The sequence below is a fragment of the Salmo trutta genome, chromosome 4 (assembly GCF_901001165.1).
Source record: "Salmo trutta chromosome 4, fSalTru1.1, whole genome shotgun sequence".
Taxonomy (NCBI): Eukaryota; Metazoa; Chordata; class Actinopteri; order Salmoniformes; family Salmonidae; genus Salmo; species Salmo trutta.
This window is the reverse complement of record NC_042960.1, coordinates 62,090,435-62,109,734: the sequence shown is the minus strand read 5'-3', so window position 1 is coordinate 62,109,734 and position 19,300 is coordinate 62,090,435. Positions and strand designations below refer to the sequence as shown.

Sequence of the window (19,300 nt, the reverse complement as noted above, 5' to 3'; positions counted from 1 at the left end):
AACTTGGGTGAAATGTTTCGGGTAGCCTTGCACAAGCTTCCCACAATAAGTTGGGTGAAATCTGGCCCATTCCTCCTGACAGAGCTGGTGTAACTGAGTCAGGTCAGTAGGCCTCCTTGCTCGCACACACCTTTTCAGTTCTGCCCACAAATTCTTAATAGGATTGAGGTCAGGGCCTTGTGATGGTCACTCCGATACCTTGACTTTGTTATCCTTAAGCCATTTTGCCACAACTTTGGAAGTATGCTTGGGGTCATTGTCCATTTGGAAGACCCATTTGCGACCAAGCTTTAACTTCCTGACTGATGTCTTGAGATGTTGCTTCAATATATCCACATAATTTTCCATCCTCATGATGCCATCTATTTGTGAAGTGCACCAGTCCCTCCTGCAGCAAAGCACCCCCACAACATGATGCTGCCACCCCCGTGCTTCACGGTTGGGATGGTGTTATTCGGCTTGCAAGCCTCCCCCTTTTTCCTCCGAACATAATGATGATCATTATGGCAAAACAGTTCTATTTGTGTTCATCAGACCAGAGGACATTTCTCCAAAAAGTACAATCTTTGTCCCCTATGTGCAGTTGCAAACCGTAGTCTGGCTTTTTTTATGGTGGTTTTGGAGCGGCCTTTCAGGTTATGTCGATATAGGACTCGTTGTACTGTGGATATAGATACTTTTGTAACTGTTTCCTCCAGCATCTTCACAAGGTCCTTTGCTGTTGTTCTGTGATTGATTTGCACTTTTCACCCCAAAGTACGTTAATCTCTAGGATGGTGTTTATACTTGCGTACTATTGTTTGTACAGATGAACGTGGTACCGTCAGGTGTTTGGAAATTGCTCCCAAGGATGAACCACACTTGTGGAGGTCTTGGCTGATTTATTTTGGTTTTCCCATGATGTCAAGCAAAGAGGCACTGAGTTTGAAGGTAGGCCTTGCAATATATCCACAGGTACACCTCCAATTGATTCAGTGATGTCAATTAGCCTATCAGAAGCTTCTAAAGCCATGCCATCATTTTCTGGAATTTTCCAAGCTGTTTAAAGAAACAGTCAACTTAGTGTATGTAAACTTCTGACCCACTGGAATTGTGATACAGTGAATTATAATATGTGAAATAATGTGTTTGTAAACAATTGTTGGAAAAATTACTTGTGTCATGCACAAAGTAGATATCCTAACCAACTTGCCAAAGCTATAGTTTGTTAACAAGAAATTTGTGGAGTGGTTGAAAAACAAGTTTTAATGACTCCAACCTAAGTGTATGTAAACTTCCAACTTCAACTGTACATATTACCTCAATTACTTGCACATTGACTCTGTATCGGTTACCCCCTGTATATAGTCTCGCTATTGTTATTTTACTGCTGCTCTTCAATTACTTGTTACTTTTATTTCTTATTTGTTTGTTTTTTTAAACTGCATTGTTGGTTAGGGGCTCGTAGGTAAGCATGTCACTGTAAGGTCTACAGCTGTTGTATTCGGCGCATGCGACTAATACAACTTTATTTGATTCGTTTTTTGGGATTTAGTAGTGTCAAGGTTAGACAGTATATGAATGGCAGCAGCTGTAGTAGAAACATGCAGAGGTAAAAGGCTACAGTGCTACCGGCATGGCAGATGTTGCCTTGGCTTACCACAGCAGCCCTGCGTGCTTTCTTGTACATGCGTCCATAACAGGAGCGGATGATGATGACTGAAAGAGTCAAGATGAGGCTGGGAGGGCCAGAGAACAGTACATTTTGCTCTGGAATAAAACAAATAGACCCTTCCACAATTCGAGGTTCAAGAATAGTCCTGCAGTGGCTTTGTTAACAGAACCTTGTCCCAGGTTGATCACTACCAACACTGACACTCAAAACCCAGCTTAGTCCCAAGGCAAGCTGCAGATGCCTGGAAATTATTATGCTCAGGTAGTAGATGCTGTGGCAAATAAACATATCTTTCTAGTGCCATGAGGCCCAGAGTCATCTGAGAGCTCAGGAAGACAGCTGTCACACCACTGAAATGTGTTGTGCACCAACCCCCCAAAACTCACTGTGAGGGGGAACAGAAAATAGTATGACACAAGGAATAAAGCTCTAATAAAGCTATGCAAAGTATTACAGATCAATAAATGACTTAACAAGGCATAGGACAGCTGTCAGAAGCATTCTCTAAGTCTCAGCAGTCCAATGGGTAGTGTGAAAGGGCTAAGTGAACTTAACAGGTAGTCTAATGCAGCCTTTGTCCCTGGGGGTAGGAATGAACTTTTCATGATGACACTACAAAGAGCTGTTCATTGCCAGAGAAAATAGAAAAAGAATGACAAGAGTCCAAAAAATTTACATTTCCCGGGCAACGATGTGCCAAAAAAAAAAACAGGCAGACGGATCAAACATGCCTTGCTCCTCTTCGACCATTTTCATGTTGAGAAGGAGTGAGACGGAGAGAGAACATGCGGTTCTGTTGAGTTTTGTGGAAACCATGATGTAGACTGACTGAACAGTAATAGTATTAGCAGAATTAGCATCAGTCGGTCCTTGGGTCTTAGAGGGATAGTTCAGAGGGTCTTCTCTTTTCCACGGACTCATCAGATCTCATACATTGCTTCTACTCAATGTGCAGCGATGTGTCTCAATCTTAAACTCAATGTATCACGTGAGGAAACTCATCAACGGCTGAACTAAAACACAGTAAACAATTAACAAAATTCTTAGCATCCTCAGAGGGATGTTGAAAACCCCAGTGAATGGGAATTCTGAAAAAGGGTAGAGGGCTGCGCTCTCAAGAAGACATTTGAAAATGCTAAAGCTTTTACTGGAATTAACATTCTGGGCCGCCACAACTTTGAGGCCAAAGATGTGTGGAACATGGATGAGACCAGCACCACAACAGTCCAAGTGCCGGACAAAATCATTGCCAACAGAGGGAGGAAGCAGGTCGGACCAACAACATCTGTAGAGAGAGGAACAATGGTTACTATGGCACTAGCGGTCAATGCTCAAGGAAACAGCATTCCACCTCACTTCATCTTTCCCCACAATAAGTACCTTGATCACTTCCTACGTGATGGGCCTACAGGTTGAATGGGCACTGCTAGTGGTTCTGGTTGGATGATGGAGAATGACTTCCTGGCCTTCTTGCAACATTTTGTGAAGTACACCAGGGCGTCCCCACAGTCTCCACAGCTGCTGCTTCTGGATAATCAAGCCTCTCACCTCTCACTCCAGGGCATGGACTACTGCAAAGCCAATGGCGTCGTGCTGCTCTCCTTCCCTCCTCACTGCTCCCACAAGCTGCAGCCCCTGGATAGTAGTGTGTACGGCCCCCTGAGGAGATACATCAACAGTGCCATTGATTGCTGGATAAAGACGTACCCTGGCAAAACGGTTTCCATATATGACATACCAGGAATTGTGGCAACAGCCCTACCATCTGCTGTGACACCAGCCAACGTCATGGATTTCACTGTACCGGCATATGGCCATTAAACCCTACTGTCTTTACAGAAGCCAAATTCTTACCTGCTTTTGTAACAGGTCGTCCTGCCCCCACCACCACAGATGAGGTAGCTGCAGCCCCAGGGGGCCGTGGTGGCTCTCCACAGGCCCAGCCTAGGGTTGAGGTCAACGCAAGTCCTGTGTGGCGGTCTGTCTCTCCTGGGCAGGGGGAGGTCCAAGCCCATTCCACCTCTGGGGATCACCTCCACACTGTCTCAGATCCATCTACACCTGAAGACCTATTCTGTGATTCTGCACTGAGTCAATCCATCCCCACAGATGACGTCAGCCTTGTCTAAACATCAGACTGTTACTATGGTTACGCCATGGATCTCAGTTTGAAAGAAGTCACTGTAAAAAAGACGCAATAGTCTTAAAAGACAGAATGTTGAATACATTGATATTTAAACGTACTTTACCGGATTTCCGTGCTGTTGGTCCTTTTGGTGGTAGGAAGTGGAGATGGGGTATCCACAGGAAAGTGTTGTTTACCTGACTTATTACGGCGCCGGTAGGTTCTGTTGCTTGTATTATCCATCTCCTGATGCATTCCACGTGATGCACAATTTGTTAATAATAGCCAAATGTAACCGAAAAACCCGTTCCCTTGCAGTCACGGTGCTTGGGAAATGTCCCGTCTGGGACAACGTCGAGTCTGTTCTTCGGTTGTTTACATATTGTGCATGTCGCGTGCGAATTGCGTCAGCATTGAAATTACAAACCGTCATACAGACCAGCGTACTGAAAGTCGGGTTACTAACACTACACTGAATATTTTTTATCAGATGACCTCCTATATAAGGACAAAAATCAGCAGACAACGGGTGAAGTACGTTCAAATTAAGTTAATTCAACAGTCTGACTTGTGATGCTACTGTTCACCAAAAAATGAGCCTACATGTTGGAGACGAGAGAGGAGTCTTCCACTCTCAGATTCGGAGTGGCTAACTTCAGCCCTGTAGCTTTCCGACCTTTTCCCAAGGCGATGGAGAAGAACGACCACCATTCTAACCAATACCCCTGTCAAGGTGCCCTGGAGGATGAGAAAACAGGTGATACCAAAAGCCAAGCGCAGCTTGCAGAAACAGTGTGGCAAGAGTGCTCAGAAGAGAGCAACTAATTAGGATGAACAGGAAGTTGTGCAGAAGATTTTGGCTCATCCATGCCAGGGCAGATCTGGGTACAGTGCTTGTTCAGTCAAGGGTGGGCACACAAGGCCTACACTGAAGGAGAGGAGATCTACATCTGTCACTGATAGACAGAGTAAACAAATTACAGGTTTATGCACTTTTGTTTTGCATTTTAATTTCCTCAAACAATTGACTAGTTTACAACAAGTGTTTGTTCCACACTTGTGTTAACATTTTGTCTTTGTCTGAAGGTGTTACTTTTTGCACTCTTAGTTCAGAAAAACGGTTCTATATTTCTAATTGTGTAATTTTATACCTCTTCTATTGCCTGATTTATTTGTTTTACTTTAGGGGGGGGAAAAGTGTCATTTAGAAGATGTTCTTATCCTGAGCGACTTACAGGAGCAGTTAGGGTTAAGGGCATGTCGATAGATGTTTCACCTAGTCGACTCGGATTCGAACCAGCAACCTTTCTGCTCTTAACCGCTAGGCTACCGGGTGCTGTTTTAGACGACATTGTCTTTTGTGGATATTTCATTCTCTTCATTTAAGTCTTAAAGCTGCAATATGTAACTTTTTGGGCAACCCAACAAAATTCACAAAGAAATGTTAGTTATAGATCTGTCATTCTCGTTGAAAGCAAGTATAAGTGGTAGATCTTTTCTAAGTGCGCTGGTTCTATGCTTCCCATTCTTAAGTTTTGTTTTTGTGTCTTGTTTTCAGTTTTCTACACCAGCTTCAAACTGCTGAAAATACAATATTTTTGGTAATTGAAAATATATACTGAACAAAAATATAAACGCAACAGGGATAGGCCCACCCTCTTGGGAGCCAGGCCCACCCACTAGGGAGCAAGGGCCAGCCAATTAGAATGAATTTTTCACCATAAAAGGGCTTTATTACAGACAGAAATACTCCTTAGTTTCATCAGTTGTCCGAGTGGCTGGTCTCAGTCGATCCCGCAGGTGAAGAAGCCGGATATGGATGTCCTGGGCTGGTGTGGTTACACATGGTCTGTGGTTGTGAGGCCGGTTGGAGTTACTGCCAAATTCTCTAAAACTACATTATGGTAGAGAAATGAATGTTCAATTCTTTGGCAACAGCACTGGTGGACATTCCTACAGTCTGCATGCCAATTGCACGCTCCCTCAACACTTGAGACATCTGTGGCATTGTGTTGTGTAACAAAACCGCCCGTTTTAGTGGCCTTTTACTGTCCCCAGCACAAGGTGCACTTGTGTAATGATCATGCTGTTTAATCAACTTCTTGATATGCCATACCTGTCAGGTGCATGTATTATTTTGGCAAAGGAGAAATGCTCACTAACAGGTATCTAAACAAATTCGTGCCCACAATTTGACAGAAATAAACTTTTTGTGCATATGGAACATTTATGTGATCTTTTATATCAGCTCATGAAACATGGGACAAACACTTTACATGCTGTGTTTATATTTTTGTTCATTATATTTCACAGTGGTTTAGATGGTACAGTGATTCTCTACACTATACTTGCTTGTTTTTTCACAAACTGAAATCAGGCGAACGATTAGAATTTTAGCAACCAGGAAATGGCTAAGCTATTTCTGCATAGTGCATCTTTAACTGATGACCTGGAATAAAATTAAAAACATTTATGCACAGCCCATTGTGTCCTCTAGTTCATATTCCTTTAATCAACAAGTGACTGAATGTTTGAAAAATACATTAGAATTATGCATTAATCAATTGACTTGATTGATTAGCTTTGAGTCCTCACAATAGGCTTTATTTTATTTTTTTTGATACCATTCCAGCTATTCTGCTCCATTCATTACCATGAGCCCGTTCTCCTCAATTAACATCCATAATTACCATATTTTGAAAGGAAAACTATTTCAATGATATTGTAAATAATTATACAATGCCTTTCGAAAGTATTCACATCCCTTAACTTTTTCCACATTTTGTTTTGTCAGTTTTGGTCAACAATCTATACAAAATACTTGTCGTGTCTTTGGCATCATTAAAAGTGAAGACTGTTATTTTATCAAATAAATTCTCTGTAATATTTATTACGTGATTAAACTAGTAAAAAAAAAATCTATTTCCAACTTCTACCTCCCTCCTATACCCAAACACTCTGTTCTCTACAGGTGTACAGGGTAACACAAGGTAGTCACTGACTATATTCAGTTATCAGGGTGGATCATCCCTTTTATTCAGGTGGTCCTTATGAGATTTTTTGAAAAGTACAATAAATAAAATCTGTGCAAATACCTTTTAACTTTGTGCTATAAGGTTCCATCTGCAATCCAATCACACAATGCTGGGTTGTCAATCAAAAATAACTATGTACGGTGATACAGTGCATTCGGAAAGTATTCAGACCCTTTGACTTTTTCCACATTTTGTTATGTTACAGCCTTATTCTAAAATGTATTAAATCGTTTCCCCCCCCCCTCATTAATCTACACACAATACCCCATAATGACAAAGCAAAAACAGGTTTTTAAAACTGTAATATCACATTTACATAAGTATTCAGACCCTTTACTCAGTACTTTGTTGAAGCACCATTGGCAGCGATTACAGCTTCGAGTCTTCTTGGGTATGACGCTACAAGCTTGGCACATCTGTATTTGGGGAGTTTCTCCCACTCTTCTCTGCAGATCCTCTCAAGCACTGTCAGATTGGATGGGGAGCATCGCTGCACAGCTATTTTCAGGTCTTTCCAGGAATGTTCGATTGGGTTAAAGTTCGGTCTCTGGCTGGGCCACTCAAGGACAATAAGAGACTTGTCCCGAAGCCACTCCTGTGCTGTCCTGTTGGAAGGTGAACCGTCGCCCCAGTCTGAGGTCCGAAGCACTCTGGAGCAGATTTTCATCAAGGATCTCTTGATGTACTTTGCTCCGTTCATCTTCCCTTGATCCTGACTTGTCAACCAGTCCCTGCTGCTGAAAAACATCCTCACTGCATGATGCTGCCACCACCGTGCTTCACCGTAGGGATGGTGCCAGGTTTCCTCCAGACGTGACACTTGGCATTCAGACCAAAGAGTTCAATATTGGTTTCTTTAGAAAAGAGAATCTTGTTTCTCATGGTCTGAGAGTCCTTTAGGTGCCTTTTGGCAACTCCAAGTGGACTGTCGTGCCTTTTACTGAGAAGTGGCTTCCGTCTGGCCACTCTACCATAAAGGCCTGATTGGTGGAGTGCTGCAGAGAGGGTTGTCCTTCTGGAAGATTCTCCCATCTCCACAGAGGAACTCTGGAGCTCTGTCAGAGAAACAATCGGGTTCTCGGTCACTTCCCTGACCAAGGCCCTTCTCCCCCGATTGCTCAGTTTGGCCAGACGGTCAGCTCTAGGAAGAGTCTTGGTGGTTCCAAACTTCTTCCATTTAAGAATGATGGAGGCTACTGTGTTCTTGGGGACCTTCAATGCTGCAGAAATGTTTTGGTACCCTTCCCCAGATCTGTGCCTTGACACAATCCGTCTCTGCACTCTACGGACAATTCCTTCGACTTCATGGCTTGGTTTTTGCTCTGACATTCACTGTCAACTGTGGGACCTTAAATAGACAGGTGTATGCCTTTCAAAAACATGTCAAATCAATGTAATTTACAGGTGGACTCCAATCAAGCTGTAGAAATATCTCAAGGATGATCAATGGAAACAGGACAGACCTGAGCTCAATTTCCATTTTCATAGCAAAGGGTCTGAATACTTATGTAAATAAGGTATCTGTTTTTTATTTTTTTATAAATGTGCAAACAATTTGAAAAACCTGATTTTGCATTGTCATTATGGGTTATTGTATGTAGACTGATGCTGAAAATGTTTTATTTAATCCATTTTAGAATAAGGCTGTAACGTAACAAAATGTGGAAAAAGTCAAGGGGTCTGAATACTTTCCGAATGCACTGTATACGTAACAGTATAGCTTCCGTCCCTTTCCTCGCCCCTACCTGGGCTCGAACCAGGGACCCTCTGCACACATAGACAACAGCCACCCTCGAAGCATCGTTACCCATCGCTCCACAAAAGCCGCGGCCCTTGCAGAGCAGAGCAGAACTACTTCAAGGTCTCAGAGCGAGTGACGTCACCGACTGAAACGCTATTAGCGCGCACCCCGCTAACTAGCTAGTCATTTCACATCGGTTACATAAAGCATACATGACATTCTAGACGATTCTGTACTTCCAACTTTATTGCAACAGTTTGGGGAAGGCCCTTCCCATTTTCTTCATGACAATGCCCCTGTGCACAAAGCGACGTCCATACAGAAATCGAGATCGTTGTCTAAGAACTTGACTGGCCTGCACAGAGCCCTGACCTCAACCCTATCAAACACCTTTGGGATAAATTGGAACACTGACTGCGAGCCAGGACTAATCACTCAACATCAGTGCCCAACCTCACTAATGCTCTTGTGGCTGAATGGAAGGAAGTCCCCACAGCAATGTTCCAACATCTAGTGGAAAGTCTTCCCAGAAGAGTGGAGGCTGTTATAGCAGCAAAGGGGGACCAACTCCATATTAATGCCCATGATTTTGGAATGAGATGTTCGACGAGCAGGTGTTCATATACTTTTGGACATGTAGTATATCTATCCCATATCAGAACTCTATCCAGCTAGCGGCGCTGTTGTCCGTTTCAGGCTAGCTACCCGCTGACAAACACTAAAGAACAAGACAACAAGGAAGTAGAATTGGAGGAAGGTTTGTTTTGAATTTGCAACAGGCACATTCCTTACGTGGATTTTAGACGCGGTTAACGGAATACCTAAGTCTCCGTCCACTGAAAATGGCAAAATTACAGTCTTTGAGTGTGTTTGTTAATACGCGTTTAACAGTGGCTACCGTAGAGATTATGGGGGCAGTAGAGAAAGTGGTAGCGGAGTACCAGGAGGAGATTTCCCGATCTAAAGTGGAGAATGACCGGCTACGGAGATTGCTGCGGATCAGACCGGAGATGAAACGATGTAGAACAGACTCCCTCCAGTTCTCGCTTACCGTCTCTGGGGAGGAGGTTAACCCTGTGCAGCAGCACTGTGACCAGGAGGAATGGATCTCCAGTCTGGGGACGGATGACCCAGAACCCATGCAGATTAAAGAGGAAGATGAGGAAGTCGGGACCACTCAGGTGGCAGGGCAGCTTCAAGGGCTGGAGCCTGACATTGTAGAGTTCATGTTCACTCCTTCCTGTGTGAAAAGTGATTGTGATCAGGACAACCTACTTCAGTCCTTGACTCTTTCCCAAACCAAGACTGTGTTGAACAGAGAGAGTGACTCTAAAGAATTGGATCTCAAACCTTTTGGCACAGTGACCCACCTCGACAATCCATATGACCCTCGAGATAATCAAGACAATGTCTCCAGCCACAGCTCAGCTGCAAGCAGTGATCTAGTAGGATTTGACATAAGCCCACCATTGGATTCCAGCCCACCATTGAGGAAACCCAGCACCACGTCTAAAAAACATGACTTCGGGAAAATATTAAATTGCACGGGGACCCTGAACAGGCATATACAGACCTCCACGGGAGAAAAATCATTTAGCTGTGATAACTGCAGGAAAAGGTTCAGTCGCAAGGACACCCTTAACATGCATATACGGACTCACACAGGAGAGAAACCATTTGTCTGTGGTGACTGCGGGAAAAGCTTCAGACAGAAGGCTACCCTTAACAGGCATATACGGACTCACACAGGAGAAAAACCATTTAGCTGTGGTGCCTGCGGGAAAAGCTTCAACCATAAGGGAAACCTAACTGTTCATTTACTGACTCACACAGGAGAGACACCTTTTACCTGTGGGGACTGTGGGAAAAGCTTCAGACAGAAATATAGCCTTAAAAAGCATATATTGACTCACATAGGAGAGACATTTAACTGTGCTGACTGCGGGATAAGCTTCGGACACAAAGTGAACCTGGATAGTCATATACTTGCCGTCCACAAATAAACAAAACAGAATGAAAACAAAAAGAAGAAAATGTAACAAACATCTTCTGTCAGGAGTTGGTAATAAAAATGCAGGATATGGACATCACTGTTAGGAAAGCAAATAAATTCTAGATCACTCATGTTGTAGGTTTAAAGTATTTACTTTTGTAAAAATGTTCTATGTAAAGAAAATGTTATTTGAATTACGATATTATTATCAAACAGTTAAAAAGGGCAATGGAAACAGTTTAGGAAGTAAATGTAAGCAAAGAGATGTAATCAATCAACTAATACCCTACAATACTTGAACATAAAAACGTCTGTGTATTTAGTATTTTGATCGTCGTCAAGGTTCATTTGAGCTCTGGTCGGCGCCATTTTGAATTGCCATAGTAACGACTGACGCCAGTGCGTCACTGGCAGGAATCAGTCTGGTGTTGACTTTTCGCGCGGAGAGTGAATCGAAGTACAAGGAACATGATGACCACAACAACAATTTAGTGATTCAGACATGAACTGTATAACGCCAGGTTGTACGAATTGGCTCCAAAAAAATATATATATATATCGGGTAGGTACATCGGCAGTCCAAGGACCAACAACTTTTGAAGAAGTGTCTCCATGTCCTAAAGAAAGGAAGAAACGTGCCAGCTCAGCTAGCAAGATCTGCAGGCAGTACTTCGCGGAGAAAGACTTTGCGATGAAGGGCACGTTCGATGCGGCAACCGGGAGTTTCAGAATGTAAAGGAGTCCTAAACCTACGTTGAAGCCCTCTGCTTGCCCCTCCATCTTCAATTTGGAGGGTTATGGTGTACAGTAGGGGTTACCGACCGACCGACCCTCATCAACATAGCTGAGTCAAGCCAAACGTCGGACTGAGGCGACGCGAGTCAATGGAGCCTGGTAACGTTAACCGACCATGAGTCATGATTGTTGTTGACTAGTCTACCGTTAGACCCTGGATAACTTTGTTGTAACTCTGAGTGGCGCAGCGGTCTAAGAAGCGTCAGACCCTGGTTCGATTCCAGGCAGTATCACAACCGGCCGTAATTGGGAGTCACATAGGGGGGCGCACAATTGGCCCAGCGTCGTTAGGGTTTGGCCGTCATTGTAAATAAGAATTTGTTCTTAAGTGACTTGCCTAGGTAGTTAAGTAAAGGTTAAATAAACAATTCTAAACTACAACCCCAGCAACTAAAACAGTTTCTCCGTGTAGCTCTGTTATTGGGTAGTTGCTGTAGTTAGCTTCCACCTCAGAAAGTCAAGTAATACATTTGTTTTTGGAATGCTTTGTTAGCTCTACCTTATTTTACCGATTTGTAAGTCGCTCTGGATAAGAGCCTCTGCTAAATGACGTAAATGTAAATGTTAACTAGACTGAAGTTGACATAGCTAATGTTTGCTGAAAATACATTTTCCTGTATGCTTTGCTGTGTGTGTGTTGACAGCATACATGACTGGTAGCTTGTTAACGCCAACTGATATATGTGGGTTCAGTTGTCTTAATCTTAACAAAACATTTGTTTGTTTTCAGGATGATATTGTCATCCCTGAAAAGGTTTTCATCCTGGAGATTGTGCAAGTGGAGGTACATGTAAATCCATGTTATTTCTAAGGCTATTGTTTGTTTATTTCAAGACACAATCTGTCATCCCTGATGCCATTTTCAATATATAAAATTGACAATATACAGTATATGCAGTGACTCTTGAATATAACTAAAGCTTAATAGATGCTTTAATATTTTTACACCAACAGGAAAGAACGGTTAGTACAGCATGCCAAACAAACCCCTGGTTGCCAGATTGTTCCTGTGCTGCGGTGGAAAAGAGCTCCACCGGGACCGAAACTAAAGCGCTCGAGGCCCAGCTAGATTGCTCTCACCACCATCAGTATACAACCGAGTCCTGCCCCTATATGCCACAGAGCTGACAGAGAGTGAGATGAGTGAAGACCAGGAGTCGCTGTATGAACAGTGCGAGCCAAGAGATACAATCGAAGAGTGTGTGCAAGATCAGAAATACATAGTCTTTGATAGCAAGCTGAAGGAGTTGTTCAATGTCTGCCATGAGCCAGGATGTCGAGCTGGTGTCATCAGTTCATCCCTGAAAATAAATGGTTTTGCCATCACCATGGAGAGAGTGTTGTGGGCCACAGGAGGAAGTGGGAGTCCCAGACCAGAGTGGGAAAGTTGTTTGCAGGTAGTACCATCAGCGGTCTGTCTTCCTTACTGGTGGCTCCCACTCCACATTTGTGGAAACATGTCACCTCCCAGCCTGGTGCCCATGTCGCTGCGTCAGTTTGCAAACCAACAGCGCATCTACATTGTGCGAGAGGTTAACCACATGTGGACCCACCACACGTATGCCATTCTGGCTACAATTGGTGACAGTCCACTGATCGTATCTGGAGACGCATGGTGTGATTTCTCCAGGCCACTGCTTCCCACCTGATCGTCCCCCAGGAGACTGTGCATGTTACCAAGGCGAAGAATAGCTACTGTTTGGAGATGGAGGGATTAGAGAGATGCCTGCAACACATTGAGGTAAACTATAGCCTAACCTATATTCTTTTAGCTAGCCTAAGGGTTGTAAGTGTGTATTTGGTGGATGTATGAAGAGGACTTAGGTACCTTTTTAGGATAATAATAATAATAAAATAATTATTACTAACAGGCCCATGGATGCAGTATTGAAACCTTGGCCACTGACAGGCATCCAAGTGTGAGGGTGCACTTGAGGGGCTCATATCTGGCATGAGTATGACCTGTGGCACATTGCCAAAGGTATGAGGAAACAGCTGGGGGCCATCGGGAAGCCATAGGTACTTTCATATATTTTATAGTAAAATCAGAGCTATATGATTATGATGATTCAAGTCAGTGACTCAGGGGTCTCATTTACTCCCTGTGTCTCAGGTACTGCCATGGGGGAGGGCATTAACTCACCACTTGTGGTATTGTGCCACCACTGCTGGTTGGAGTGTTCAGGTGCTAAAAGAAAAGTGGATCACCGCAGTTCACCTCATCACCAATGAACACCAGTGGGTCACTGGAGGCACACTGAACTGCTGTGAGCACCCCCCCCCCCCCCCCCCCACACACACCTGTGTGAAGAAGGAACACGATGAACACATTGTCAGCAGCTTTTGAGGCAGTGAGGAAAAAGTCCTCAAATCAAATGTTATTGGTCATATACACATTTAACAGATGTTATTGCGGGTGTGGAGAAATGCTTGTGTTTCTAGCTCCAACAGTGCTGTAATATCTAACAATTCACAACAATACACACATCTAAAAGTAAAATAATGGAATTAAGAAATATATAACTACTTGGACAAGCAATGTAGGTGTGGCATTGACTAGAATACAGTAGAATACTAAATTATTTATATATCACAGCTCTGGAAAAAAATGAAGAGACCACTGCAAAATGATCAGTTTCTCTGGTTTTACTATTTATAGGTATGTGTTTGGGTAAATTACATTTTTTGTTTCATTCTATAAACTACTGACAACATTTCTCCCAAATTCCAAATAGAAATATTGTCATTTAGAGCATTTATTTGCAGAAAACTGGTTAAAATAACAAAAAAGATGCGGTGTTGTCAGACCTCGAATAATGCAAAGAAAATAAGTTCATATTCATTTTTAAACAACACAATGCTAATGTTTTAACTTAGGAAGAGTTCAGTAATCAATATTTGGTGGAATAACCCTGATTGTTCAATCACAGCTTTCATGCGTATTGGCATGCTCTCTGCCAGTCTTTCACATTGATGTTGGGTGACTTTATGCCACTCCTGGCGCAAAAATTCAAGCAGCTCGGCTTTGTTTGATGGCTTGTGACCATCCATCTTCCTCTTGATCACATTCCAGAGGTTTCAATGGGGTTCAGGTCTGGAGATTGGGCTGGCCATGACAGGGTCTTGATCTGGCTGTGTGGCATGGAGCATTGTCCTTCCTGATGGAAAAAACAATCCTCAGAGTTGGGGAACATTGTCAGAGCAGAAGGAAGCAAGTTTTCTTCCAGAACAACCGTGTACGTGGCTTGATTCATGTGTCCTTCACAAAGACAAATCTGCCCGATTCCAGCCTTGCTGAAGCACCCCCAGAACATCACCGATCCTCCACCAGATTTCACAGTGGGTGGAGACCTGGAGAGGCCTACAAGCCACAGTGTCTCGCACCCACTGAAATTTGGTGGAGGATCGGTGATGATCTGGGGGTGCTTCAGCAAGGCTGGAATCGGGCAGATTTATCTTTGTGAAGGACACATGAATCAAGCCACGTACAAGGTTGTCTATGTACACAGGGCATCAGCCTAAGGTGCAGGATAGAGTAACCAGGTGGTAGCCGTCTAGTGACAGTGACTAAAGTTCAGGACAGGGTAGAGTAACCAGGTGGTAGCTGTCTAGTGACAGTGACTAAAGTTCAGGACAGGGTAGAGTAACCGGGTGGTAGCTGTCTAGTGACAGTGACTAAAGTTCAGGACAGGGTAGAGTAACCTGGTGGTAGCCGTCTAGTGACAGTGACTAAAGTTCAGGACAGGGTAGAGTAACCTGGTGGTAGCCGTCTAGTGACAGTGACTAAAGTTCAGGACAGGGTAGAGTAACCAGGTGGTAGCTGTCTAGTGACAGTGACTAAAGTTCAGGACAGGGTAGAGTAACCAGGTGGTAGCTGTCTAGTGACAGTGACTAAAGTTCAGGACAGGGTAGAGTAACCTGGTGGTAGCCGTCTAGTGACAGTGACTAAAGTTCAGGACAGGGTAGAGTAACCAGGTGGTAGCTGTCTAGTGACAGTGACTAAAGTTCAGGACAGGGTAGAGTAACCTGGTGGTAGCCGTCTAGTGACAGTAACTAAAGTTCAGGACAGGGTAGAGTAACCTGGTGGTAGCTGTCTAGTGACAGTGACTAAAGTTCAGGACAGGGTAGAGTAACCAGGTGGTAGCCGTCTAGTGACAGTGACTAAAGTTCAGGACAGGGTAGAGTAACCAGGTGGTAGCCGTCTAGTGACAGTGACTAAAGTTCAGGACAGGGTAGAGTAACCAGGTGGTAGCCGTCTAGTGACAGTGACTAAAGTTCAGGACAGGGTAGAGTAACCTGGTGGTAGCCGTCTAGTGACAGTGACTAAAGTTCAGGGCAGGGTAGAGTAACCAGGTGGTAGCCGTCTAGTGACAGTGACTAAAGTTCAGGACAGGGTAGAGTAACCTGGTGGTAGCTGTCTAGTGACAGTGACTAAAGTTCAGGACAGGATAGAGTAACCAGGTGGTAGCCGTCTAGTGACAGTGACTAAAGTTCAGGACAGGGTAGAGTAACCAGGTGGTAGCTGTCTAGTGACAGTGACTAAAGTTCAGGACAGGGTAGAGTAACCAGGTGGTAGCCGTCTAGTGACAGTGACTAAAGTTCAGGACAGGGTAGAGTAACCAGGTGGTAGCCGTCTAGTGACAGTGACTAAAGTTCAGGACAGGGTAGAGTAACCTGGTGGTAGCTGTCTAGTGACAGTGACTAAAGTTCAGGACAGGGTAGAGTAACCTGGTGGTAGCCGTCTAGTGACAGTGACTAAAGTTCAGGACAGGGTAGAGTAACCAGGTGGTAGCCGTCTAGTGACAGTGACTAAAGTTCAGGACAGGGTAGAGTAACCAGGTGGTAGCTGTCTAGTGACAGTGACTAAAGTTCAGGACAGGGTAGAGTAACCAGGTGGTAGCCGTCTAGTGACAATGACTAAAGTTCAGGACAGGGTAGAGTAACCTGGTGGTAGCCGTCTAGTGACAGTGACTAAAGTTCAGGACAGGGTAGAGTAACCAGGTGGTAGCCGTCTAGTGACAATGACTAAAGTTCAGGACAGGGTAGAGTAACCAGGTGGTAGCCGTCTAGTGACAGTGACTAAAGTTCAGGACAGGGTAGAGTAACCAGGTGGTAGCTGTCTAGTGACAGTGACTAAAGTTCAGGACAGGGTAGAGTAACCTGGTGGTAGCCGTCTAGTGACAGTAACTAAAGTTCAGGACAGGGTAGAGTAACCAGGTGGTAGCCGTCTAGTGACAGTGACTAAAGTTCAGGACAGGGTAGGGTAACCAGGTGGTAGCCGTCTAGTGACAGTGACTAAAGTTCAGGACAGGGTAGAGTAACCTGGTGGTAGCCGTCTAGTGACAGTGACTAAAGTTCAGGACAGGGTAGAGTAACCAGGTGGTAGCCGTCTAGTGACAGTGACTAAAGTTCAGGACAGGGTAGAGTAACCAGGTGGTAGCCGTCTAGTGACAGTGACTAAAGTTCAGGGCAGGGTAGAGTAACCAGGTGGTAGCTGTCTAGTGACAGTGACTAAAGTTCAGGACAGGGTAGAGTAACCTGGTGGTAGCCGTCTAGTGACAGTGACTAAAGTTCAGGGTAGAGTAACCAGGTGGTAGCCGTCTAGTGACAGTGACTAAAGTTCAGGGCAGGGTAGAGTAACCAGGTGGTAGCCGTCTAGTGACAGTGACTAAAGTTTAGGACAGGGTACTGGGCGGGGCTAGCTAGTGGTGACTATTTAACAGTCTGATGGCCTTGAGATAAGCTGTTTTTCAGTCTCTCGGTCCCAGCGTTGATGCACCTGTACTGACCTCGCCTTCTGGATGGTAGCGGGGTGAACAGGCCGTGGCTCGGGTGGTTGATGTCCTTGATATTTTTGGCCTTCCTGTGACAACGGGTGCTGTAGGTGTCCTGGAGGTTGTTGAAGGATCTCAAGAAGGTTTTTAAAAAAGTATCAACCATTTCTGTACATATGCTGCAACATTTTGAGTAAATGAATGAGCACATTTTAACCCCTTTTTTTGCCTTCCTACGTGAATAACTACAACCAATTGATTTAATAAAATCAGTAATATAATAATTCTAGTAGCCTATTTATTAACCTCTAGTTAAATGAATTAGATATTTTATTTTCTAGGTGATGAAGTGTGACTGGTGAACTCAAGTGTACATGCCCTGTACATTAAAATACATGCCCAAGAGGAACATGTTCGGCCAGCAGGGAATGGTCGCAAAACTCCCAAGTGCCTGCCTTGGACCGCAATTATTCAGTGGACAGACAGCAGGTTACAACAAAGGAGGGAGTGCTCCGTTTAAAGCAAGAGTTCTCCAAGACTGCCAGGGCGTTAGTGGTGAAACCCATCAAGGAGGAGAAGACTTGGTGTTTCCGTTCTGAGCTCCTACACGGTATCATTGACTGCTGTGCCAATGGTAATTCTACTATATTATGTCAGATGTAGACAGAGAGAGAGAAATTACCTACAATTATTTGTGTAACTTATATCTGACTCTAGGACCATCCCAGCGGACTCCTGAGTGCCCAAAGAGAGAGAGTGGCGGTCACTTTGGGGGAGCGGACTGGTGTTCCGAAAATGGAGAAGGAGCAGGCCATTCGACAGCAAATTCAAAGATTTGGAAAAACAATTCCACTTCGAGGTAATCGAAGGGGAATTGTTTTTCCAGATATTTTTTTTGTTTACCAGTTTCAACAGACATGCTACCTTGTCCCGGACTTGCGGTTTCGACTCTGTTTTTCAGTCTCTCGGTCCCAGCTTTGATGCAACTGTACTGACCTCGCCTTCTGGATGGTAGTGGGGTGAACAGGCAGTGGCTGTGTCAAGTATGTGTCGACGGAAGGAGTATTATGTGCCAGCTGAGCCTAAATGCTGCAATTGTGGTGGAGAACATGCACCCGAATTTCTGAAGTGTCCTGTTAGGGTGATGAAGGTAGTAAGAATAAGGGCTGTCCAGAATGTCACCTATCCGAAGTTGTTGAGCAGTGAAAGAGTGAAGTTTAAAAAAAAATTATTTCACCTTTATTTAACCAGGTAGGCAAGTTGAGAACAAGTTCTCATTTACAATTGCGACCTGGCCAAGATAAAGCAAAGCAGTTCGGCACATACAACAGAGTTACACATGGAGTAAAACAAACATACAGTCAATAATACAGTAGAAAAATAAGTCTATATACAATGTGAGCAAATGAGGTGAGATAAGGGAGGTAAAGGCAAAAAAGGCCATGGTGGCAAAGTAAATACAATATAGCAAGTAAAACACTGGAATGGTAGATTTGTAGTGGAAGAAAGTGAAAAACAGAAATAATGGGGTGCAAAGGAGCAAAATAAATACAGTAGGGGAAGAGGTAGTTGTTTGGGCTAAATTATAGATGGGCTATGTACAGGTGCAGTGATCTGTGAGCTGCTCTGACAGCTGGTGATTAAAGCTAGAGAGGGAGATAAGTGTTTCCAGTTTCAGAGATTTTTGTAGTTCGTTCCAGTCATTGGCAGCGGAGAACTGGAAGGAGAGACGGCCAAAGGAGGAATTGGCTTTGGGGGTGACCAGAGAGATATCTGCTGGAGCGCGTGCTACGAGTGGGTGCTGCTATGGTGACCAGTGAGCTGAGATAACGGGGGACTTTACCTAGCAGGGTCTTGTAGATTACCTGGAGCCAGTAGGTTTGGCGACGAGTATGAAGCGAGGGCCAGCCAACGAGATCGTACAGGTCACAGTGGTGGGTAGTATATGGGGCTTTGGTGACAAAACGGATGGCACTGTGATAGACTGCATCCAGTTTATTGAGTAGGGTATTTTGTAAATGACATCGCCGAAGTTGAGGATCGGTAGGATGGTCAGTTTTACGAGGGTATGTTTGGCAGCATGAGTGAAGGATGCTTTGTTGCGAAATAGGAAGCAAATTCTAGATTTAACTTTAGATTGGAGATGTTTGATGTGAGTCTGGAAGGAGAGCTTACAGTCTAAC

The 19,300-nt window shown here is 44.1% G+C and overlaps 2 long non-coding RNA genes across 2 annotated transcripts; one reads left to right on the top strand and one right to left on the bottom strand.

Moving 5' to 3' along the window:
- Positions 1–1,480: 1,480 nt before the first annotated feature.
- Positions 1,481–4,282, bottom strand: LOC115192799 (uncharacterized). Its single transcript, XR_003877994.1, has 4 exons — positions 3,977–4,282; positions 3,509–3,835; positions 3,035–3,313; positions 1,481–2,939 (listed from the first exon to the last, which is right to left on the bottom strand). It is a non-coding gene; the product is annotated as an uncharacterized LOC115192799 (long non-coding RNA).
- A 7,372-nt stretch (positions 4,283–11,654) lies between these two features.
- Positions 11,655–13,542, top strand: LOC115192798 (uncharacterized). Its single transcript, XR_003877993.1, has 4 exons — positions 11,655–12,127; positions 12,298–13,084; positions 13,215–13,362; positions 13,457–13,542. It is a non-coding gene; the product is annotated as an uncharacterized LOC115192798 (long non-coding RNA).
- The last annotated feature ends 5,758 nt before the right edge of the window (positions 13,543–19,300 follow it).